This window comes from Phoxinus phoxinus, assembly GCF_949152265.1.
Source record: "Phoxinus phoxinus genome assembly, chromosome: 2".
NCBI classification, from domain to species: Eukaryota; Metazoa; Chordata; class Actinopteri; order Cypriniformes; family Leuciscidae; genus Phoxinus; species Phoxinus phoxinus.
In genome coordinates this window covers 2,826,854-2,854,353 of record NC_136877.1, presented here as the reverse complement: position 1 = coordinate 2,854,353, position 27,500 = coordinate 2,826,854, and positions in this window count along the sequence as shown.

Below are 27,500 nucleotides of genomic sequence, written 5' to 3'. Positions count from 1 at the left end.
GTCAGTCAAAAGTAGTCGATCTCCGAATGATAACGTAACATGAGGAGAGTAAAGATGGAAAGCTCCTAAAGCTTGTTTCCATATATATTCACGGATAATTTGCTGTTTTGTTATTAGTGAAAATCAATATTGACCTTGTATTTGAAAAAGGATCCTCATTTAATAATGAAATGATTCAGTGATACAGATCGACTATTTTTGACTGACAAAATGCCGGCGCCCGGGAAGAACAACACATGAAATTATTATACCGGAAACACTAACTGATAAAGTGTTGTCGGGATAATTTCGGTTTCGCGTATCTACCCCGAAGTGATAAAATTCTGTCTAAAAATGTTTAAGGCCAGACAAGTAGTTTGTTAAGGCTTAGTTTGTAGGGAATTACAAACCTGCGCACATATATTCAAACGCACATAACTATATAATTAATTCTTGATGCGCACGTGAGCTCCATCAGTGACAACGGTGTCGTCTTAGCGGCCTCTAATTTAATAACTAATGATCGTTGCGAAGGAAGATAATCAATCAAAACTAACTTTAGCTGGAAAATAACATTATTCAAGAACCGCTATAAAGCCAAAACAATCTGTTAACTTAAATTATACGTTTATCTCTGTAAAGCAGCTTTGAAACAATCTACATTGTTAAAAGCGCTATATAAATGAAGATGATTTACTTGACATGTGTAGAGCCCATTATTCATGTGTCGAAAATGTTTCTTTGTGTTTTAAAAACAGCGATCTTTGATGCTATCATAGAAGCGCCCCGTGCACTCCCATTCAAAAGGCATTTTGACCAAAAACGAAAATACGGTCAATCTTAAAAGTGGCGTTTCCATTCTAATTATGCTTTTACACGAATGTTTGACTCGATTAACAAAAAGAGCCTAGGTTAAATTTTGGCGACAGTTACCCTTTATAATAGCATTTTATTAAAGTCAAAACTGAATTATGACCACAACACCCTGAACTGGGACGCATAAAATTATGATACATTTAATCAAATTACCAAAATGAATAATTTATGCATATATACAGGTGAAACTCGAAAAATTTGAATATCGAGCAAAAGTGAAAAATGCAGTAATTCAACTTAAAAGGTGAAACTAATATATTATATAGACTCATTACATGCAAAGTGAGATATTTCAAGCCTTTATTTGTTATAATTTTGATGATTATGGCTTACAGCTTATGAAAACCCCAAATTCAAAATCTCAGAAAATTTGAATATTACATAAAAATCTATTTAAAAAAAGGATTTTAAATACAGAAATGTCAGCCAAAATTAGAATATTGTGAAAAGGTTTTCATGTAAGTCATAATCATCAAAATTATTACAAATAAAGGCTTGAAATATCTCACTTTGCATGTAATGAGTCTATATAATATATTAGTTTCACTTTTTAAGTTGAATAAATGATTTTTTTTACTTTTGCACGATATTAAATTTTTTTGAGTTTCACCTGTACAACTTTACTGGAAGATTTTAGAGCAATAGATCAGAGTGATGACGCAATAGGTAAAATACATAACCATTGAATGCCCCGAATGCTATAAAAAAAAAAAATAATCCTCAGAATCCTTAAATCAAACGGTCTCCATCAGTGGTGTGTGTGGAGAGGTTTGCATCAGCAAAAGCACACTGGAAGCTACATGACGCAACACTTAAAGCACAGTTTCACGTCGCCAGTCTGCAGATTATTCTGGCCACTGGAAAATAATATTTCACAGACATAACTGAGATAACAAAATTGAAAATACAGCACAGCTCTGCACTATTTTAAGTGCTTCACACAAAAACTCTTCAAAGACTTGAGGTCACTAAACTTAAAATACAAGGCGGTATTCTCAAGGCATGACATGTTACAGATCAATCTGTTCATATTCTGCCATTATGCACATTTAATGGTTGTTGTGATTCCTGAAAATGTTAAATTTTTTTATATTTTATATATTTATTATATATTATATATGTATTTTTTTTCTTGCATGGCAATATTCTAGCAATTTTTCAAAATGGCTGTGATGTCTCTGTAGTGGTTAACCCCTTAAACTGCACCCCCCCTTTTTTAAATAGACATGAAAATGCACATTCCGAACTTAAATGGTTGTAATTCAAGAATGCTTTGGAATATAGATGTAAGATTTGTCTTGTTTTAAAGAAGACATTTGGCAGATCTTTGTAGAAGTGAAATAAATTAAGGAAGTTAAACAGAAAAAAAGTTATAGAAGTTTGAGTTTATGAAAATGTACAATGTTAAAAATTTTATTATTCATATTTTATATAAAATATATATTTTCAAAACCTGGTGGACTCTAAAAATGCAAAAAAAAAAAAAAAAAAAAATCAATCCCAAAAATCTGAATAAGTTTTTTTCTAATGTTAGGTTGATATCTCAGAAAATGCGCTTTCAGTGAGATTTAGTTTGTGCGCAGTACCACACTTCTCCACTAGTGGACATTACTGCCCATATAAGGGCGCCTTCATCTCCATATGTTGTTTGAGTGATCCGAACCATTATTTTTACAATTTTCATACAATTTATGAAGTAGACATGCTATTCAGAAGTAGTGTTGGAAGTTTGGCAGATTTTGAAATGAACTCAACCTCTAAGAAACACAGAAGATCACGTATGTGCATTATAGCTCGCTGACACATCACTAATGCTGAATCTATTATTGATTTCTTTATATTCAAAACATTTTCAGAGCTTTTTTTCTAAAATAATTGAGTGGATGCTATCTTTTGAACTCTTGGCATGAACACAAACTGAGGTTTCTACCATTCTTTCATGATTTTTCATGTTCATAACTATTTCAAAATAAAGGTCTGAACACGCCTCAGGAGTATGAACATATTCTTGTTGCAAATTGATAAATTACGGCTCCTCTGTCATTTATTTTGACAATCAATCACCAAATATGTAAACTAGAGATTGTAGGCTTTCAAATGATATATATTTTGTCAAGATTAGTTTAGGTTTAGTATAGGATATTACTGTTTTAAAGGGCACCTATTATGGAATTTTGAAATGTACCTTTCATGTAGTGTGTAACATAGATCTAAGTAAACAAAAACATCCTGCAAAGTTTGAAATATGAAAGTGCACCGTATATAAAGTTATTGTCTTTCAAAAGTAAGAGTCGACTCTGAGTCATTTTTATGAATCGTTAGAAGACCGAAGCTTTTTCTCTGACTAGATGACGTCAACTTGTCAAGTTATTTGAATACGATACGCCCACTTATTGCGCTCCAAGGCCAGCAGGGAAAATATCATGGCGACGAGACGCTGTGTTCTGAAGTGAAGTGCGACTCAAGTGAAGTCAGCATTTGAAGACTAAGTGGCTACAATTCATATATACAACTATACCACAGAAGTATAGTCCGAGCCTTGTGCTTTGTTCGCGCCATTTTGAAGACGATTGCTTTACCAACTTAAATGCAATCAAACTTGGATTCGCGAGTCGGCTGATATTGAAGGAAGGTTCAGTTCCAAGTGTATTTGCATCAGCTTCCTCCTCCGTATCACAACCTGTAAGTGTTATTAGTAATTGTTGCTTTTATGTTTTATGTAGCATGCTTAATAATTATTTAGTTTGTTGTGTAAGCACCGTTTAGCTTCTAGGTCTTCAATGACAATTGTATTGAGATATGTGAAGTGTTTGTCGTTGTTTTCGGAGTTGTCTTAAAGAATAGAGTAAAACCTCGTAGTAACGTAACTGTTTTTTTGTTTTTTTTTGTTTTTTTAAACGTTATGTTTATGCATCGGGCTAACGCAAACAAAGACTGATTGTGCTTTTACAATATGAACTCTGGGCTATGCTCGCTAACATAACATTAAATTCTTTATCTTATTTTTAGTTTTTTACTACAAACTACAAAGCAGTGGATTAATCATTATTATAACACAATTTAATTGATAAAAGCATCATTGTACTCCGTGTTAAACAATAAGTATTATCTCTGTAAACACTGCTGGGTCATCTGACCAATCAACGCAGATTAGCGTCGCGCAAAGGAGGGGTTTGGAAAACGAGTCGTTGAACGAATCATTTGGGAGTCGGTGAGCAAATCAGGTAAAAATAAATGCATATTATACGACAACAAAAGTGTTTTTTGACATTGCATGCATGTAAAACGGGGACTCCATAAACAACATTAGGAACATTTTAAATGTCATAATAGGTGCCCTTTAAATATATAATGGCTGTGGTGCCGATGCCAATATAAGGGGTTAAACATGAGATATAATTAGTTTTATCATGAGAGCAATAGATTGACAATAAAAGTAGTCAATAATGTTCCCACCCACTATAACAGGCAGAAAACTAGTTTCTGATTTAGTTAAAAACTATAATATCAGCAACATTAACTAACATGTCTACATTTCAAACCGTCTGATGCTGTGAGAAACTTGTTTTCAAAACTATGTATTTTGCATTTAAGGGACTTTTATCGTCATGTGTGTACACTAAACTACCGCAGGGTTATGCCATGCTTTGAGTTTCACAGACTGCCGACAAATTATGTCTGGAAAAAGAGGAATTGTGGAATTATTGATTGAACAAGAGAGTTGTGCCGAAGAAAAAAGGGACGAGGGCTTGAGAAGAAACAGAGATAAAGAGAGAGGCATCTGTGTGTTGTTGGCGAACAGCGTGAGTCTGATTAAAAGCTGACCAGGGAACTCATTCACGTCTGTGGGACACAATCTCACCGCGTGCACCTGTGTATCGGCACACACACACACATTTACACACCTAAGTCTGCACGCAAACACACGCACGAAGAAAGACGTGGAAAACACAAAGAAATGAGGAGCATGGCGGAAGAATCCACTACAGAAAGTGTAGAGGACTAGAAAGGATCAAAGGACGAGATTGGATTGCATGTGCTTTAAATATGATTGTATTAGACTTCAAGAAGCTCTGCGTTTTAATCTGATCTCTTTATGGAGAGAGTTTCAGGACTGGTGTAGATAGAGAGAATTCCTCTGAGTCTTTATTGATTCAATCAAAGAGAAATCAATGCGGTCTCAATGAGAGCTCTCGTGTCTCTCTCGACAGCCGGATTGATTCATCAAAGAACAATATGTGCAAATTAGCCTTTTTTATTCTCTTCTTGTCTATTCTTAATTCCTTGTCTTCCGTCTCAGGACGTTTTTTAGGGCTTTGTACCTTGTAAAAAATGTTGCTGCAATTAGTTATAACAACTAAGAGAAAATTTGTTAAGATAACCTAAATATCCACTTTAATTCAACTAAAGCTAACCACTTCATATTTTAAGTCAAGCACAAACACATATTTTTAAGTTGAAACAACACATTATTTCTTATTCTAATGTTGAATTTAAAGTTGTGATAAGTAATATTTGAATACAACTGAGATCTTCGAGACAAAACATATGCATGTTTAACAGATCATAAGGAAAGTTCAGCGAACAATATTCTCAAGAGAAGATGAAAGCAGCGATTAAAAAAAAGTTTAATTTTTGCATTTAATATGCTTTGAGAACTGGTAAAACACACTGTAAAAAAAAAGTAACCTCTCCAAGTCAAAATATTCTAGTGACTGGTCACATCTAAATTTTTTAATTGGCCCAAATAAAATTCTGTAAAATAAATTGAATTAATTGTTGCAATAGTCTGTTAACATTGGCTCAATGAGAAATAATATGTCAGACTAATCATCATATGTGACCCTGGACCACAAAACCAGTCACATGCGTCAATTTTTGGAAATTGAGATGTATACATAATCTGAAAGCTGAATAAATAAGATTTCCATTGATGTATGGATTGTTAGGATAGGACAATATTTGGCCGAGATATGACTATTTGAAAATCTGGAATCTGAGGAGCAAAAAAAAATCTAAACATTGAGAAAATCTCATTTAAAGTTGTGCATTTATGTTCACGATTGTGCTGCATTCACTCACAAAAATACATGTTTTCTATATTTACGGTAGGAAATCTTTACTTTATCCTAATGATTTTTGGCATAAAAGAAAAATGGATAATTTTGACCCATACGATGTATAGTTGGCTATTGCCACAGATATACCCGTGCGGCTCCAGACTGGGTTTGTGATCCAGGGTCACTTATGACTTGTGATTATTGAATCCCTCTGTCACATTGTTGGCGATGTGTGTGTGCATTTAGTGTGTGTGCGTGAGGTAATAGCAGCTGCTAACACACACACACAGGAGCTCTTGAAGCTCCGCCCCCTGTGCCGGGAGCAGCAGCTCATTTGCATTTAAAGAGACAGACACAAAACGGTGTGTTTTTGCTCACCCTCAAAAAGTGACAACTTTAACATGCTATATACAAATATCTGTGGGGTATTTTGTGCTAAAACTTCACACACACACACACACTCTGGGGACATCAGAGACTTATTTTACATCTTGTGAAAAGGGCATTATACCACCCCTTTAACCTTCATCTTATCTACACATTGGAGCTTAGTTGAAATGAAAGCAGGCATTTAAACATGACCAGGCCAGTGAGTTCACCTCTCAGTGCTTTAAAACCATTTCACACTTAAAAACTCTTCCACTCTGACAGACTAAAACAAACAGATCCTGTCCAACTGAAAGGGTTTCTCAGTGCAAAAGTGCTGGCTCTATCTCTGGCAGAGTGAATGTCCAAGGCCGCTGGCACCGTGCGCCTGTGAGACGCTTTCTCTGGCCTCTATTGTGCTCTTCACAATCCCTAACTCGCTCTCGTTCTCCATCCACACTTTCACAGCCGAGTCAAGGCTGTCTACCTTTCCCTGCACCTTTCTACCATTCACACACTCCTTCAATGGATGTGGACACGAACCATTCAACCTGCAGGCACATATTACTACCACCGACTCATTACAGCCATTCATCATGGACAAGTGAAGCTAGCAAATGGTTTTCAATAAAGCATTCAATACTGAGGATGGCTCTATAGCTGCTGGTACAGTGTCTGGAAACTCCACTGTTGGTTCAAAGTTCAAATGTACCGCATACATACTTCTTTTTCTGGAAAATCCTATTAAAAATAACTTTTAGTCCCATCGCATTTCTGACTACTGCAAGCTTAAAGTTTTTATTTATTCGCTGGTCAAAGGCCAATCTAGTGGATCTTGTCCAAGCTGGTTAGAGATGGTACACTATCTCAGACCAGGTCAATCTTTCATTTGAAAGTCACGTGTCTAGTATCTGTAAAACCGCATTTTTCCATCTTAAAAATATATCTAAATTACGCCATATGCTCTTACTGACAAATGCGGAACAATTAGTTTATGCGTTCATGACCTCAAGGCTAGATTATTGTAATGCTCTTCTGGGTGGTTGCCCTGCACGCTTAACAAACAAACTACAGCTAGTTCAAAACGCAGCAGCTCGAGTTCTTACCAGAACCAGGAAGTATGACCATATTAGCCCCGTTCTGTCAACACTGCATTGGCTGCCTATTAAACATCGTATACATTTTTAAATATGGCTGATTACTTACAAAGCACTAAATGGTTTAGCTCCGCAGTACTTGAGCGAGCTCTTAACGCATTATAGTCCTTCACGTCTATTGCGATCTCAAAATTCTGGCCAGTTAATAATACCTAGAATATCAAAATGGACTGCTGGCGGTAGATCCTTTTCCTATTTAGCACCAAAACTTTGGAACAGTCTTCCTACCATTGTCCGGGAAGCAGACACACTCTGTCAGTTCAAAGCTAGATTAAAGACACATCTCTTTGACCTAGCATTCACATAACACATTATAGACTTCTATAACTCAATGTTAGGCTGCATAGATTAGGTCAGCCGGAACTGGGAACACTTCCCATAAATCCTGATGTACTCGTTACTAGTGTTGTCAAAAATATCGATATTTCGATAAATATCGATACTGAAATATCTGAACGGTACCAATACTAATTTCCCGAAGTATCGATACTAGCCGAGCGGTCACTTTCACTTCTCTCCAAAGGCGCGTTGACAAACACCACACGTGACGCACTCGTCTCATTCGCTCTGGTTAAATAGCAAAAGTGAAGTGAATGAAAAGATGGCGAGGGCGGCGCCCCCGCGACCGACTTTGGTTGATTGATAAAGAACACCGCGAGCGGGCATGTCGGAGAATAGCGTGGACACGCGTAAACACACACCGCGAGCGGGCATGTCGGAGTCGGAGAATAGCGCGGACACGCGCTTCACACCGCGAGCGGGCATGTCAGAGAATAGCGCAGACACGCGCTTCACACTGCGAGCGGGCTGCGGGCACCCAAAAGATTGTTTGACAATCAATAATCTCTCACATCACTCATTTTTTAAAATGATTTTATAGGTGAAAACAGACTTAAGGAACAGGCTCCAGGGGTAGCTACCATTTAGCAAGCATAGGCTACGCTCAGCATCAGGGGTGTTTGTTGTTTGGACAGACCTTTCCCCACTGCTAAAAAAATCCTAAAGGAAACACACGTAACTCTTCTCATTTTAACTTTTCTGAAATATTAACCAAGATGGCCTAGTATTGTTGTTGATATGAGTCTGTGTTGTCTTGTTTTTTCACCGTAATTCTTAAAGTTAACATAATCTGACTGAGGAATCTTAGACAAGTAAATATTTTAACTGTGGTCAAATGTAAATTAACTTGTGCCTATTTAACTTTATTCAGAAAATTATTATTTAATTCTGCAATTTGCCTTCATTAGCGATTATCATCAATTTGATTACACAGATATTAAATTAAACTAAACAGCTAGACAATGGCATCTCTGAATTCAATAATGAAATGCCTTTAAATTAAAATGTAATGTTTAATCTTATTATTATACATTACTGACACTCTATCCTCCAATTTGATACTGTTAAGTGCTTTTTTGTTACAGTAGGCTATATTTTAATCTTTGATAACAGTAGGTTAGACAAATACAACGGGTCAGGTTAGCCCTGGTCCAATTAAAAAATATTAACAGATAGAACTCAGGACATTTTTGTTCATGTAAAATATAGGCTACCTCATTGTCATGTTCTAGACTTGTTATATTTAGCTTTAAATAAAAAAAATACCCCCTTAATATTGTGGCAGTTTTTTTCTCTGTGGTATCGAAAATGGTATCGAATATCGATATTTTTCAAGGTATCGTATCGAATTTAGAAATTCTAGTATCGTGACAACACTACTCGTTACATCATAAGAAGAATGGCATCTACGCTAATTTTAGTGTCTTTGTTTATCCCGAGGTTTTCCCACAGCCTGCCGGATCCAGGCCGTATCCAGATCTGAGGAAGGACCTTCGCCTGGACCCGATGACACCGCAGCGCTGAAGTGCCAACTAGCCTCTCCCTATGTAGGATCCCTTTACCACTCTACAGATAAAGCATTCTGGAAAATTTGCGTATCTCCCCCGTAGTGATAAAATAAAATAAAATTCGGTATAAAATTTATAGGCAGGACAAGTAGTTTGTTAAGGCTTGGTTTGTAGAGAATTACAAACATGCGCACATATTTTCAAACGCACATAACTATAGAATTAATTCTTGATGCGCACGTGAGCGCCATCAGCGCTTCTCACAGGTTCGCGTTTAAAGTCTGTGTAGAGAGAACGGTGTCGCCTTAGGGCCCCTAATTTAATAACAAAATATCCTTTCGATGGAAGTGAATCAATCAAAACTAACTTTAGCTGGAAAATAACATTATTCAAGAACCGCTATAAAGCCAAAACAATCTGTTACCTTAAATTATACGTTTATCTCTGTAAGCAGCTTTGAAACAATCTACATTGTTAAAAGCGCTATATAAATGAGGATGACTTGACTTGACTTTTAGACACGCACTTGCCAACTTCCCTAAACACTTCTCCTCGGGGGAATCCCTGCCGCCATTTTGAAGTGCGTTCCACTTCGTGAAGTGGACGAGGGAAGTTTATATGGACAGACCCTCGTTCCCTCGATTTTGACAGAGGGAGCGAGTCTACTTCATATGTACACTTCAGGCAGCTCCATATACCCCAGGGGCATCGGACAGGGGGTAATAGTGGAACAGAGTAACAGGGGCCCTCGGCGAAGGGGGGGCCCACAAAGATATATTGATATATATTATAATAATTATGCTGTAGTGAGGGGCCCACCCCTTGGTTCTATGAACGGTGCCCAACATTTGGTGCTACGCCCCTGCATATACCACAATGCAACACGATTGTGGCGTCAACGCATATTGCGTTTAATTTACCCCACACTGTAAAAATTACATGATCATTAAGTTGTGACAACATATGTTTTTACATTGCTTTAATTAATCAAAATAAGGTAAGCAATTTTCAACTTTTTTATGTTATATAAGCAAGATTCAATTAATTTTTTAAGTCAGTTTAATGTAATTTAAGTTGAAATAACTTTATGGTTTTTTAAATTTAAGGCGGCAACTTTTTTTTTTACACTGCACCACAAACAACTCTATGAAATATTCATTATTTAAAAATAATAATAATTAAACAACTCAAACACACCTATATGCATAAAGAATGCTGCATTAAACAATTTCGTAAGGTAAAAAATAAATAAATAATTCAACCCCATAGTGGAGTCTACAGGTGAAACTCGAAAAATTTTAATATGGTGAAAAAGTTCATTTATTTCAGTAATTCACCTTCAAAGGTGAAACTAATATATTATATAGACTCAATACATGCAAAGTGAGATATTTCAAGCCTTTATTTGTTATAATGTTGATGATTATGGCTTACAGCTTATGAAAACCTTTTCACAATATTACAATTTTATTAGAATATTAGCGCGTTCCAGTTCAGCCGATTGCAGTTTCCGCCAGTAGTGGGCACTCATGCAACGTAAGCAATGACGTACATCCGAGTGAACGAGACGGAGGGAAGATAGCGAGTGAAGGGCATTACAATTTTGGACTGGAACGTAGCCATGGTCAAAAAAAAAAGGAAAAAGTCCATGGCTGATTTCAAATAGATTCTAATGTGTCATTTATAGCCATTGCCTGGCCTAGATGGTTGATCTGCTCTTCTATCGGTTCACTTGAGAGACTATCTTGGTCATGCTGGTTGTAGCCGGTTCCCTAGATCACCTTGGACCAGCAATAATCCAGCGACCAGGTTCTGAAAGCCAGTTTGACAATGTTAAACTGGTATTATCCGGTTTTCCAGAACGGTAACCGTCAATGTACAGTGGGACCCAGGTGTGTGATTCTTAGTTAAATTATACAGTATATTGCATGGGTCTACACTCTAAAAAATGCTGGGTTGTTCCAACCCAATTTTGGGTCAAATATTTACAAACCCAAACGTTGGGTTAAAAATGTAATTAAAAAATTTAACCCAACGGCTGGGTTTGTCCATATTTGACCCAAAATTGGGTTAAAACAACCCAGCATTTTTTAGAAAAATCAAGATAAGACCAACTTACTGTAGGTTAATGCAACTTGCATAAGCTGGTATTGATGGTTAATTAGGTGGTAGACCTTGACCAGAGACAATGCAATTAGAAAGAACCACCCAATTTCCAAGGATATCCACCAATGTACACTGGACCAAAAGAAAGTTAAAGGTTTAAAACTTGAGAATATTGAATGGATGCCCTTCTGGAAAAACCAGCATCACTCATTATTGTCCGTATCTGGTCTATATGCAAAGTGGTTATTAGCTGGTTATGCCGATCAATATGTATGGTCAGCTGGATTACCATCTGGTGGGGCAGAGGTCAAACTGGTAGACTTTAAGCTGGTATGACCTTATTTTTCCAGGTGGCCATCAATATACAGCAGCGGGTCCCAAGTGTCTGAAAACTACCACATTGAATAATCAGTAAAATGATATTTCATTGTGCAGTGAGTACCTACCAGTGGCTTCTGGTGTTTCAAATCTAATTAGCAAAACAAATCAGCCAAATAATGCAGAGATCTGCTCAATGAGTCTCTTTTTTTTATTCTTGTATTGGCTTTTTTGTTGGAAGTAGCTGCTTTCTCGCCACAAGGGTCCCTGTGGATGAGACCAGATGTTCCAGGCACTGCACTTCCCCACTCACTGCTCTAATGTAATATTCATGGCCAAGCAGGCAGACGCTTATTTATTTATTTATTTATTTCATCATCCTGCACAACAGCAGGCCATGCGCAAGCCATCCTCTTTCCTCTCCTGTTTTACTCCCTCTTTCTCACTCACCTTTCTATTCCTCTGTTCCTCTTCTGTGTGGGTCTTACGACAACAGCCTCCAAACAATTGTTAATGTGTATAAATCCAGCCACATGATTGCTTTTTGTTGATGCATTACCAATTCATCTTTCTCTGTAACACATCCTTTGTTTTGATGCTAAAGGTAAGATGCAACTAAAATTTCTGACCTTCATTTCACATTTGGCAGACATTACTGTACATTGCATTTCAAGATACACATTTACATTCTTATCAGTTCTTGCTTTCCCTGGGAATCAAACCCATGACCTTGGGGTTGCAAGCGCATTTATAGTTGTATGAAATTACGCTGTAGCCACATTGGACCGGCGGTCGTCGAATGGATGGATGATTCTTCTGGTCAGACGCGGGAATTCATTCGTCGCGCAACTCTCACAGTGCATTATGGGTATTCTCTAGCCGTTGAGAATGCATCTGTTGTGCACTCGTTTGTGCGGTGCATTGTGGGATTGACTACACCACTACAAATGGCTGTGGGTGTAGATTTCGGACACAGCCAATGTCTCAACCATGCAACACATACAGGTGAAACTCGAAAAGTTTGAATATCGTGCAAAAGTTCATTTATTTCGCCGCGTTGAGGCAGTAATTCATGCAAAACGGGCCAATTTCTGTATTTAAAATCCTTTTTTTTATTGATTTCATGTAATAATAAAATTTTCTGAGATTTTGAATTTGGGGTTTTCATAAGCCATAATCATCAAAATTATAACAAATAAAGGCTTGAAATATCTCACTTTGAATGTAATGAGTCTATATAATATATTAGTTTCACCTTTTAAGTTGAATTACTGAAATAAATCAACTTTTGCACGATATTCAAATTTTTTGAGTTTCACCTGTATAGAAGTGCATTGACCATATCGAATATATATTCAGTTCATTCAATAACTTTGTATGCGAACCAAAACCAAATTTAAGTTGTTTTATTCACTACAAATAAAACATTTTAGAATAAAGAAGAAAGTTCTCTATGGTAAATTGGCCTGTTGGTTTATGAAGGATTAGCGCACCTTATTTTCCATCACAGGTCCCATAGAGCCTGGCTACAGTTTGATATCGGCTGATAGGTTGATCTCTAACTCTCCCACTGGTGCTCATAAACATGGCCAGCCAAACTACACTCCTGCCATGGTCCAAACTCTGGAGAAGGCGCAGGGGTCTGGCCCTTGTCTGAACTCAAAAGCCAAAGACATAACAAGCAGTGTATGGCTGCAAGGCCATGTCTCCTGAGGACCACATGCCCAAACCTGCTTGGTGGTGGTGGTGGTGGAGAGGTGAAGTTGAGGATGGACTCGAGGGGGGAGGTAGAGGAAGATGAAGAGGAGAGGGCTGCAAAAGGTCATTGTATCCAGATAAAGAAATCCAATGAAATAAACTAGTTACACTCTGAAAAATGCTGGGTTGTTTCAACCCATGTTTGTGTCAAATATGCACAAACCCAACCGTTGGGTTTAAAATGTTAATTTGACAATTTAAACCACTGGTTGGGTTTGTCCATATTTGACCCAAACATGGATTTAAACAACCCATTTTTTTTTAGAGTGTATCTAACACGTATTTGGTATTTGACAGTACATCAAGTGAACATGACGTACACAAAAATGCTGGGTTGTTTCAACCCACGTTTGGGTCAAATATAGACAAACACAACCCGTGGTTTAAATTTGTTGGGTTGTTCATATTTGACCCAAACATGGGTTGATTAGAGTGTATCTAACACATATTTGGTATTTGACAGTAAATCAAGTGAACATGACGTACACTCTAAGAAATGCTGGGTTGTTTCAACCCAAGTTTGGGTAAAATATAGACAAACCCAACACTTGGTTTAAATTTGTTGGGTTTGTCCATATTTGACTCAAACATGGATTTAAACAACCCATTATTATTATTTTTTTAGAGTGTATCTAACACATACTCTAAAAAATTGCACAAACCCAACCGTTGGGTTCAACACATTAATTTGAAAATTTAAACCACTGGTTGGGTTTGTCCATATTTGACCTAAACATGGATTTAAACAACCCATTTTTTTAGAGTGTATATATAAACTGTAGTTTATTATTGTGAGTGATTCATCATGGCATGTTATTCTAAAGAAAAAAAGTTTGTTTATAATCATTAATCAAAATATTAAAGATAGAAGCACTCCGCCTCTGAAACTTTCTTTTTCGGCTGATGTCACCAATCCCTCCCCTCCAAGCACTTGTCATATACATTCCCTTTTTCATGATCCAATCAATTCCAGATGGTTCAAATAAAGTCTCAGACTTGTATTTATCTTGTTTTAATCAGATATACAGTAGGTCACCCTAAAGAGATAGCATACGTTGTTAACGCTGAAGTTGCTTTTGGGTCACAGCCACTGACCCTATTTTACCATGAAAGTGATCATTTCCCTTTGTACCAAAGCGTAAGTTCCCACTGGAGAACAACGTGTTGAGAGAGAGCGAGAGAGATAAAACGGGAGAACACAAGCAGAAACAAACAGCACAGAATTGAAAGTCCACAGAGAGCGAGGCGATGAGGTTCTTGACTGCGGTCCAAGCCGACAGCTGACAGCGGCATCACTGACATCATGTACGAGCAGATGTGGCGGCAGCTTTCCAAGATTTCCCTCCCTCTGTTTCTCTCTCCCTCCTTCCGTTTGCATCACCTCTTCCCTTTCCCACCCTCTCCCTCGCTCCAGCTCCACCTGCGAGAGGGATTTCACCTGAGATGCACCTGACTGCTCTCCAGTCCGCGCACTCTTCGCCGCTGCATTAGCTCCTAATTACCAGCTAATAACTCATTACTCCTGCCATGCTTGGGGGAATTCTGGGGCCTACTCGTCCCATTATTAATGCTGGCACCCACTCCACCACACCGTCCGGGTAGGTGGGATACATGTGCAAGCATTTAGCTAGGAATGTGAACGCACAAGAAAACCTTTAGGATGCAAATAATATGAGAATTAGTTGTGCATGCAAGCTTCACTAATATTATTGCTGATGTAGGTTTTATGGATTTGGACAAACCACCATCCTGAAGTGTGTTTCCCAAACCCATCTATGGTAGCAAGCTCTGTCATCACCAATAGAGTTCAATGGAACTTGCATTGTTGGCTAATATTGCTTTTGGGAAACGCACCCCTGTTTGGGAGTCTTCCTACGCCATCTGCGCTATTGACAAAAATGAGTATGTTTTTTAGCAGACGTGTGCTATAAATGATCAGACTTATTTTCGCCTGCCAAATGATTGAGTCAACTTACTGAATTAGGGACCCGAGCCTTATATTGAGACCAGAATATTACGCTCAAAAAAATGCTGGGTTGATTTAACCCAATTTTGGGTCAAATATGGACAAACCCAAACGTTGGATCAAAAATGCAATTGAAAAATTTAACCCAATGGCTGGGTTTGTCCATATTTGACCCAAAATTGGGTTAAAACAACCCAGCATTTTGAGTCAAATATTGAGTGTACAGACTTTCAAGTTGCATAGGGGAACTTTGGACCAGTAAACACCAACCCAACACCCTATTTGTTCAGCATCGTTTTGCTTTATTTGATGGTTGATCGTGGTCCTCTTATGTTAAACTCCGGGCTAAAATGGCAATGATTGACACACTTAAATATATATATTAAAGTGTATGATCCTGGATCACAAAACCAGTCTGGAGTCGCACGGGTATATCTGTGGCAATAGCCAACAATACATTGAATTGGTCAAAATTATCCATTTTTCTCTTATGCCAAAAATCATTAGGATATTAAGATCATGTTCCATGAAGATATTTTGTAAATTTCCTACTGTAAATATATAAAACATGTATTTTTGTGAGTGAATGCGTCACAATCGTGAACATAAATGCACAACTTTAAAGGAGATTTTCTCAATGTTTAGATTTTTTTGCAACCTCATATTCCAGATTTTCATATAGTCATATCTCGACCAAATATTGTCCTATCCTAACAAACCACACATCAATGGAAAGCATTGTATTATTTATTCAGCTTGCAGATGATGTATACATTTCAATTTTAAAAAATTGTCCCATGATGTGGTTTTGTGGTCCAGGGTCACATTTGTTCAGTATCGTTTTGCTTGATTTGATGGTTGATCGTGGTCCTCTTATGTTACAGATAATACAACTGTTGGTCCTCTTTGATAATACAACTGTTAGTTTATTAATGGTATGTCACAGTCAGTGCATTAACTAATGATAACAAATACAACTTTTTGATTTTAATGTTTTAGTGAATGCTGAAATTAACATTAACTAAGATTAATACATGCTGTAGAAGTGCAGTTCATTTTTAGTTAATGTTAACTAACTAATGAAACCTTATTGTAAAGTGTTACTGATTCATGATAGCTAAAACTTTAATACATTCAAACATCAACAAAACTAAAAATTAATTTTCCATAATTACCTTCTTGATTCGCACTGTTTTGTTTGGTAAAGTAAATCATATTTAGTAATATTAACCCTATTTTCATTTGATGTGTTATGCATTCTAATTTTATCAACATATTTTGGAAAGAAAATAATAAAAACAAAACGAAAATAAAGGAACTCTCTGATGGTAATTTATTTAATACATAATTGCATTTAAATTCTGTAAAAAATTAATTTGATTGTTATTTTTTAGTAAAAAAAATGTAGTGCCCTTTTTGGCCCCTCCGCCCCTGAGGAGGTCTGTGCACGCCACTGTTCAAACTAAAAGCCAAAAAACTGGGAACAGCCATTTGTGTGTCCGAAACCATTGTGGACGTTATTGAGTGACTTATTCAATCCCACGACTGGAACTGTGTTCTAGAAATAAATGTGATAATAATAGGGGGGTAGGCAAGCATAGATTCAGAGGCATACGGTCTGTAGGTAGGCTACATGCAACAATAATAAAACAATGCATTGACATTTACTTTTATAAGTAAACACCAGTCTTTACAACTTTTACTTGTAACGGAGTAATATTTGACCAGTAGTATCTGTACTTTTACTCAAGTAAGGAAGTTGTGTACTTTGTCCACCTCTGCTACAAACTATCGCCACTGCATCCTCTTTGTCCGCCGTGATTGTTTACTCTGAAGTCACGTTTGATCTCGAGGGATTTCGCGAGATTTCTCGTCTGACCTGGGAATGCTCGGGAGTCAATCCGGTTGGTGGGTGATGTGTTGATTTTGCCGTGGGGTTGCGCACCACACACTGTACGACCAAAACTGTTAGACCCGTGATTTTTTATCGCCGTGTGTGGGGTCTCTCAGGTTTGGAAAATCGGCCGACAATTTTAAAATCGTCCCGTGTGAACCAGGCTTAAGTGTGAACTCGTGAAATCGACATCAAAGAACTAGCAGCGAAGAACCCAGACAGCAACATAGCGTCGGCCCCGATCCGGCCACACGTCCACACGTACCAAATGTGAGCCGGATCTGGGCCGACACTATGTTGCTGTATGGGACAAAATAGATAAATCCTCAGAATACTCTTGTATTGCATCGGTGAGTTTTGTATGGGCAAGCACTATTCACAACACACGTAATAATCTAGTTAATGAGCATATTTTCCTCAGAATTCAAGTATCTACTGTATAGTCATAGATAAATAGCAGGTTGCATTTCATGTACTGAGACGATGAAATTTCACTGCAGTACTTCGGGACAAATCCCTAGCACCAGCATAGCAACCAGATAAATACTTACAGTACTCTAGTATTGCATCGGCACCATTCACAACACGCATAATAATGTACAAATCTAGTTTTTTTGCATATTGACCTCAGAATTCAAGTATCTACTGTATAGTCATAAACATCTGGTTGCATTTCATGTACTGAGATCGGAATATGGATATGCCACTCGTGTGTGAAATTTCACTGCAGTACTTCAACATTTTATCAAACATGAAAACACACTCCATTTACCCAAAAAGCACTTGAAATATGAGGATAGTTAAGAAGGCTTTCTGGATAACAGCGTAAGTGGACGTCTTCTCATAATCCGAGTATTTCATCCCCCACTACTGTTCTGTAATGTGATACGTGTGTGTAGTATTTAGGAGAAGCCATGCTTGGCAGAGCAAATGCTGTTTATTTACAGCGCATCTCTGAAGTTGTACATTAGAAAAAAGCCTTCCGGGGGGGAAGGAGGAGGAGGAGGGAGTGAAGCGATGGCAGGGAGAGATACAGAGACGGAGAGAGAGAGGGAAGGCAGCAGCTGTGCTGGAATTAATGTCTGCATGCCAAATTAGAAACACCATGCATCTCCGTCAGAACAAAAAAAGAGGGGGGTGGACGTACAGACAGATTTCTGGCACATTCTGCGGGTGACAAGAACGCTTACCACTTACCACACGTAGAGCTAAAGAAAAACAACAAAGCAGACTCTGTAATGGGGTCACTGTGTGCAAACCAAGTCATTGCTGTGTTATACTGAACATAATACCATGCATGCTCAGGAATCTTTGCATTTTAAGTGTTAAGTAGTGGGGTTTGCTACGGCAAGCGTCTCTCGCGCAGGTGCTCATAATTACGGTTCAAGATTTAAACAAACCCTAAGAATTAAACCACTGCAGGCTTTCACTGAGAGAGTCGAATCCAGAGACCAGAGACGAGCCATCCAGAACACCTGTGGTGAAAATTAAGCTTTTAATGTTGTTTATATGTCTATGTCTCTTAGTATGCTTTAAGATAAATGTGTAAGTTCATAAGTCGAGTATTTTCTGCTTAAAACTGCAGTGAACCAAAGACAGTCTCAAAAACACGGTTTGGTGTTTCTGACGTCACACACTACCTTGTAACCAATCAGATCAAAGTGTCATCGTCAACCAGTGGATCTCTGAGTGAGTGAGTGAGTGGAGGCGGGGCTCATTTGCATATTCATAGAACCGCGCATACTAAATGAGGCAAGGGTGTCGAGTTACATTCAAGATATTGTAAGGCATGAAGAAACATTTTTTTTCAAGGAAAACATTTTTAAATATGTAATTTTGCTGATCAAAGATGAGTTATAAGGAATACAATTATTGGCTAAAGGGGGAATTTAACAATCACACTGCAATGTGTGGAACCATTCATTATACTCTAGAAATGGCATTCCAATATCGTAAAAAAAAAAAAACCCCTTAACAATCACATAGCCAGCAATCAAGAACACCACATCAACTGCATAACATTGAGGACACCTTAGTAGAGCATAGATCAAGCGACGTGCAAACATCCACTCAAAACACCTCTTGCAAGTGCATAGCAACACCCTGACAACCTCCCACACCTTAGCAACCGCTTTGTAATGCATTACACCCTAGCAATAGCAATGCAACATACAGTAGTAAAAACCACTCAGTTCATGCATAGTAGCATCCTAGTGGCAGTGAGGGCAAACACCTCTGCTATTTTATCCATGCAACGTACAAATCTAGTATCTTTGCATGCAGTGTGTGTGTTTGTGCATGTCTGTGTGTGTGCTGGCATGAGGTGTTTATTTGTATGTGCCGGTGGGATGCGGTGACACAGTGATGGAAGAGTCCGAGTGCAGAGGTGTAGGGCCACCAGTCTGAGCACGGCCCCTCGGGAGATGATCCTGAATAACATTAGCAGCCACTGGATCAATAATGACTTTACAGGCTCTTTCTAATGATACCTGCAGGGCACAGGGTTACACGCCTGGGGGCACGGACCGCAGCGCGCTTCAGCCATGAATACCGGATGAGTGTGTGTGTGTGTGTGTGTGTGTGTGTGTGTGTGTGTGTGTGTGTGTGTGTGTGTGTGTGTGTGTGCACGCTCCACATATTCTGAGAATCACCATGTATGTTTGCTCATTCTGGGTACAAGACTGTGTTTGTAACGGGGTGTGTGTACGCAGAACATATAGGGCTGAATAGACCTTTCTGCTTTACATCTAAATGAGAAAGTCTTTGTGTACTCTGCGTTTGTCATGCATATTGGTATAAAAAGCGTGCCTTACCGATAGGCGGAGGGTGAACCGACTCCAAGGATGTGCTTCCTCTTAAAAAACACATTTAAATAAAACGCTACGTGTCGTCTAGCAACAACACACGTATCCCAGCATAAACACTTGTTAAATTATTTGTTATAACAGCATAAATTGTACCGAAAAGCACTTACAACGAGAGGATTTGCAAGTGTACAGAACTCAGTACTGAGTCTAATTTGAACACGCCTGATTGGCCATTGCTTTCAATAAATCAACAGATATGTTCGTGATTGGCTACATTTCTCAACGCTGCAAGAAACTTTTGATGCTCTGAAGAGTGCGAACACCAAATCTGTTTCGCCAATATGCTATTATTACGGCGAAAACTGATCCTAGACCAGCAGTCATGGCCAGTTCTTCCCTCTTACAGCAAACAGAAGATGTTCACACTGATAGTCCAAATCTTGTAAAAACTGCTGTTAATGAATCTGTTTGAGATCGAGTTAATGCGAGATGTTTACAGACATGCATCTGAGAACTATTTCTCATTTTTCTCAGTTATTTTGCTTTATTTCCAGATTCAATCATCGGCTCGTTCTCACGTAGAGCTCGTTCACACATGCGCACTCTTCAATAACGACACTGTAAATCTCTCGACAAACTAAAAGACGTAAATTATATTTGTATGTATCCTATAAGACACAGGTGTGGATATGTGGATGATATTATTGCAGTGCATATGTGTTGGTGTCACACAGCCATGCGTTTGTGTTGACGTGTGCGTGTGTGTGTGTGTGTGTGTGTGTGTGTGTGTGTGTGTGTGTGCGAATGTACATGTGTGCAAAGGTGTAAGGGAAGGTGAGGGAGATGTCAACTGAAGGACGCATATGAGCATATGGTGGGTCGGTTTGGTGTGTGTGTGTGTTTGAGCATGTGTGTATGTTTCATCATGTGTGTGTGTTTGAGCATGTGTGTGTGTGTGTGTGTATGTCTGAGCATGTGTGTGTGTGTGTGTGTGTGTGTGTGTTTTAGCATGTGTGTGTTTGAGCATGTGTGTGTGTGTGTGTGTGTGTGTGTGTCTGAGCATGTGTGTGTGTGCATGTGTATGTTTGAGCATGTTTGTGTGTTTGAGCATGTGTGTGTGTGTGTGTGTGTGTGTGTGTGTGTGTGCGCGTGTGTGAGCATGTGTGTGTGTGTTTGAGCATGTGTGTGTGTGTGTGTGTGTGTGTTTGAGCATGTGTGTGTTTGAGCATGTGTGTGTGTTTTAGCATGTGTTTGTTTGTGCATGTGTGTGTTTTAGCATGTGTGTTTGTGCATGTGTGTGTTTTAGCATGTGTGTTTGTGCATGTGTGTGTTTCAGTATGTGTGTGTGTTTGAGCATGTGTGTGTGTTTGAGCATGTGTGTTTTTGTGCATGTGTGTGTTTTAGTGTGTGTTTGAGCATGTGTGTGTTTGAGCATGTGTGTGTGTTTTAGCATGTGTGTTTTTGTGCATGTGTGTGTTTTAGCATGTGTGTGTGCGTGCGTGCGTGCGTGTGTGTGTGTGTGTGTGAGCTGTCGCTAAGCAGGGTTCCCTTACATTTTTCCCCAGGTAATGTGAGACAGAGGCAAACTGTATCTATAGCATGTTCAGCGTAATGCACATTACAGAACAATAGAAATGAAACAATGTGTGAATCATGCGGTAGTCAAAATTAATGAGTAAGGTAGACTATTAAAGCAAACCCATTATCCTGAAGTGCTGGTCTATATTTCCAGACGATAAGTCAGCTGCGGGTTTTTGAATGGTTTGCATGTTGTGCACGAGGAGAGAATTAATAATTTTATGGAAAGAGGAAAGAAACTATGCATCAAAATATCACTGATAAATTTGATCGTGTCTGCCTTTTGAGACCAAGTTCTGTGTCTAAATTAGGGGTGGAACGGTATGAAAATTTGTCAAAAATTTCACAATTATTAATATTATCACTTCAAAAAAGGAAAATACAGTTCAGTGTAACATGTGCAGCACAAGTTAAACTACATAAAACTATAATGCGAACAGTATGAGTGTGTGATTGGGACATTGCTTTTAATGGTGAGACTTTAGTTTTTGTAACCAGGCTCTCAAAAATTATACAAAAACTTGGATATAGATTTATCGGCCAATAAATCGATTATCGGCTTTCAAATATAAAGAATTATCGGTTATCGGTATCGGCCAAAATGTTCATATCGGTGCAAATAATCCCTACAACCAGTGTGGTTCTTATATAGAAACTTGACTTTAATTATCTCAATTTACATAAAAAAAAAGAAAAAAGAAAAAAAAAGTGAAATGCTTTATTTCAAATTATGCACTTTTGGAATTAATTGACAGGAATTAATTGCATAATTGCATAATATTAAATGGCTACAACTACCCATTTTAACCTCTGGCACAATAACACAACAGTACTTGGTCTTAAATAATGGTATATAAAGCCTCATAAAGTTGATCACGTGGACTTACGTTACAAGGAAACGTGCTAATACAGTTTTAACGGTGTCGTTCAAACATTGCAACCAAACCTATTTCTGAATGAAAGCGAGTCTCTGATGCTCAGCGCTCTTGAGAGACGTGTAGTGTACGGCTAAGTGCAAGAGAAAGTACTCAACAGCAAAATTGCTAACAGCCACTCTAATCGGAAAACACATACACACAGTCATGCCAACAACAGAAACGTAGAGCTCTCAGCCACATAATTGCTGGAGGGAAAGACTACCTTTCAAACATTCGAACCGCCACCCGTTAAAATCACCAGGGGTCGATGCGACACCCTCGCGCTATTGATTACACACTCAGAGCCAAGCGCACAGCGGGAAGGGCGGCCATTTTGGCTCCATTTTGGAGTGAAACGTGCCGTTCTTTTTGTCCTCTGCTGAAACAAAGCCTTCTTATTGCTAGTACCCTCTGGTTCCCCCCTCGTGTCACACACACACACACACACACACACACACACACACACACACACGCACACACACACACACGCGCGCGTAACACCCCCGGGAGGTGGCATCTGCCGGGCCGTGCTCGGCTGGTTCCAGATGCAGCGAGCGCTAATTTCAATTCCATCATCCTCTCCCAATCAGCTCCTCTCTCCCCAGTGCAACATTAACGAGCCTCTTTCATTTGAATACGTAATTAGCCGCCCGAGCACTCTGCTTCACTAATTTCGAGACAAAGGATCGGGGGTGGGGGACAGACAGAGAACGGGGGAAGTGTGGCGGTGAAACCTGAAAAAAAAAAGAAAAAATTTGCATGCCAATTTAGAAAAGGGGGATGTTTTTCCACCATGCAATGGGGTTGCGAGTATTTTTAGGTGTTTTTTTTTCACCCCGTTCTCTTTGTTTTATTTTCCTTGAGTCGCTAATGGCGTATCGGTTGTGCGGAAACCTCAGGCCATCCATATAAATGCTGACAAAACAGTCGTGCCTACAAATAAGATGCATCATGCAAACTGCAAAATGTGTACAATGAACATCCCACTGCTTCGTCGCAACAAAGGTCACGAGACGGAAAACCATGAAATATGCAAATGTGAAATCACACCTGTGCACCAAAAAGCTGGTGTGCATTTTGAGATTGTGAGCATTTGTGTTGGGATGTTGCAACGCCCCGAGGTAGTCCTCACACACCTGGAAGTGTTGCTTTATTGCATATTACACTTTTTTTTGCTTAATAGAATATTGCTCATGCGTGCATGTGTGAAAGATGCACACACACACACACACACACACACACACACACACACACACACACACACACACACACACACACACACACACACACACACACACACACACACACACACACACACCTGTCTGTCTGGGCACAACACCTCCGTGAAGGTGTGGATATGTGGATGATATTATTGCAGTGCATATGTGTTGGTGTCACAGCCATGCGTTTGTGTTGACGTGTGCGTGTGTGTGTGTGTGTGTGTGTGTGTGTGTATCATGGCACCATATGTGCATATGTAACACTATCACCATTCTGAGGGTGCGCACACGTGGATGTGTGTGTATTATACAGTATCTCTCTCTCTCTGGTCTCCTGCCAGCCCAGTGATGTTGTCAGTCAACTGGAAGCCAAATGGGCTCTTTGATCCTATTAGGGCCGATGCCAAATCAACACTCCCCTCATTAGAGTTAGCGAACGCACACACCGCCTGGCAGCGCCCGCCGAGAGCAGGCACGCATTACCCTCCAGATATCGATCTGTGAAATCCTCCATATTGATTATCGCTGATCAAAAATTCAAATCTGACGATGGAGATTCAGAGCCAGTTTCAGAGTTAAACCTTCAGTCGCTAGATGCGTTTCCATTACCGATTTTTGCGCAAAACTTTTGCGATATTTCACTCTAAAAAAAATGCTGGGTTATTTTAACACGATTTTGGGTCAAATATGGACAAACCCAGCCGTTGGGTTACATTTTTAAATTACATTTTTAACCCAACGTTTGGTTTTGTCCATATTTGACCCTAAGTTGGGTTGAAACAACCCAGCATTTTTTAGAGTGTATCTAAATGTCGATAAAAAAAAATATTGTGAAATGACGCCATTTCCATTAATTGTTGTTATGCGACTAAAATGTATTTTTTTCCTCTAAAAGTCATTCCAAAAATCATGGCGACGGATGTTAGTAGGTTTATGTGTATCGCATCCACTACACTAGCTATTATTATTACAATAATGGAAAGAGTCGTAGGCGTGTTATTCAAGTATTAAAGGAGAACTCCGGGCAATTTTTAAGTTAATCTTGATCGTTATACCTTTGTGAGTATTATAGAAAAAAACTAACCGGATTGGTGTTTGCAACACGGAGCTGCTACCGCTAATGCCCAGAGCTCACTCCGCTAACGGCAGTTATGGGGCATATTCATAAAGAGTGTGTGTGCCTCTTAACAGACACAAAATGCAATTAAAATGTCTGTCCAACATGAACAGGGTCCTTACATGACAACAAGATGCGTTTAGCAACTTAGCCATTGTTTAAATTCACCTAAATAGTGTTTTAGAGACGGCTAGCTGTAGTCTCGCGCTGAAGTCGCGTGGGAACTCCCGTTGTAGCCGGGAAAGATATTGTTGACTGAAGAGTGTGAGGCTAGTTCTTCGTCTGTATACTCGGGTTTGAATAAATAAGGACGACCATCAAACTCAAAAGCCTCTTCCATGTGTTCAAAATCTTCTATATTCTCCATAGCTACGTTACGAACCGTTTCTTCTTCATTTGTGAGCAACTCCGATCATCACTCTTCACACACACGACGCTCCGATCATCACTCTTCACACACACGACGCTCCTCCACCTGCACACGCGACTTCAGCACGAGACTACAGCTAGCCGTCTCTAAAACACTATTGAGGTGAATTTAAACACTGGCTAAGTTGCTAAAAGCATCTTGTTGTCATGTAAGGACCCTGTTCATGTTGGTTCAGTGCGGCTCAGTTTGATGCTTTGCTAGCGATACTGGAGCCACATATTAAAAAGAAAACACCAATTTCTGTGAAACCAATTGATCCTGAACAGGTCTGGATTTTGGCGTTTGATTGTACGGTGGCTCTGAAGTGTCAAAACACTCAAAAAGCTTGCTACAGATGCAAAAAACACAGAAAATGGAAAAAAAATCCGAAATCTTTTATTACGGAGGAAAGTTTCGGAGGCGGTGTGTTAACGTGATTGACACACCGTGAGGTTGTATTTATTTTTTAACACATTTTTTTAAGAATTTCGGACTCAGTGTGCATCTACGTCTGAGACTCATCCTTATATCCTATTATGTTACCATTTTTGTGTGTGTGCGTGTGTGTGTGTGTGTGTGTGTGTGTGCGTGCGTGTGCTTGTGTGTGTGTGTGTGTGTGTGTGTGAGCGCGCTTCAGGGAATCAGCCAGGGAATGTGAAGCCCGTCTCCGAGGACAGGCACTGACTTTCTCTGCAGGCACTCGGGTCCTCGGGGTCATCGTGAGAGGTCAGACCGCGCTGTGAATAACACACAGAATGATGTCAGTCTCCTCTCGGCAGAAAGGTCATCAAGCATGAGATGTGGGTCGCCACCTCGGATTTGGGCAGGTCAATAACATCCAAGTCACCTGGAACCCACTGCAAAGAGAGAGAGAGATGAACGATCGTTTCCTATCACCTTCTCAGTGTCTTGAGTTTCTTCAGGCTGTAAATTAGAAATGGTAAAAAAAAGGTAACATAATAGGATATAAAGATGAGTCTCAGACGTCATGCACAGAGGTCCTTGCACACCGAGTCCGAAATTCACCTTTGGCTAAGCCCCGCCCCCCTTAGTTACTGTTGCTACGTCCGTCAACTTCATCTGGGCTCTGGTTTGGTATCAACATGGCTTATGCTGTGACGCTCTTCCTGCTGACATTTGATCAAACTTTTATAGAGCAGCAGACAAATAAAGTGTCCGATAGAAGTAGGCAAAAGGGGCTCAGTGTGCGTTCGAAGTCTATATTCAAGACATAAACGCAAGCAACAACAAGGCATCCAGATAGAGGCAAAAGCATAACGGTCACAGTCAAAAACTGAACCAGCGCATATCCTAATGGAGACGGAGACTGGGACTCACAATATCAGGAGCAACACTGTTCATGCAAAGCTGGTCTCTATTCACTTCTATAATCGTTATTACAAAGCAAACGGACTACGCCAGTATAAAGTTGTGTTTATTAGCAGCGTGTGCTAGCGTATCAACAATAGAGAACTGAAATCATAACATAAACCTGTGTAACTAGTGTAACTTCACAGTAAGGTTAAAAGCTAAATGTATCTTAGAGACAAAAGTGTGTTGTTGATCTTGAGGGGTTTCGCTGACTGAGGACGTCCACACAGTTTAATCCAAAGGCGACACTTGTCAGGATTTGACCGGTTTTGGGAAGGGAAAAACGGACCCCCCCTCCAGCCTCTCTGGGAAACACGTATCTGTGTTACAAATGCCCCAGACACAACGTTTAACCGTATTTCTGATAAAACTACTACGGTAATAGCCGGCCGAGACCAAACATATGAGACGCCTGTGTTAAAGTCAATGGAGCGCTGTGAAGAAGTGTCGGACCGCTGTGGAGCTCGTTCTCGGCTGCGCTGTGATTGGTCAATCTACATTCTAGGGCGTGGCTTAGCCAAAGGCGAATTCTTAAAAAATGTGTTAAAAAATAAATACAACCTCACGGTGTGTCAATCACGTTTACACACCGCCTCCGAAACTTTCGTTTCAAAAACAAGCTTCCATACTTCTCATGCCCAAAAGAGTGATATAATCTATTTATTAAATAATCTGCGTATCATAATGCATTTAATCTGAGTGAACAAGGTTACAAATGCCGAGCGAACGACTCCTTATCTCGAGGGATTCCGTG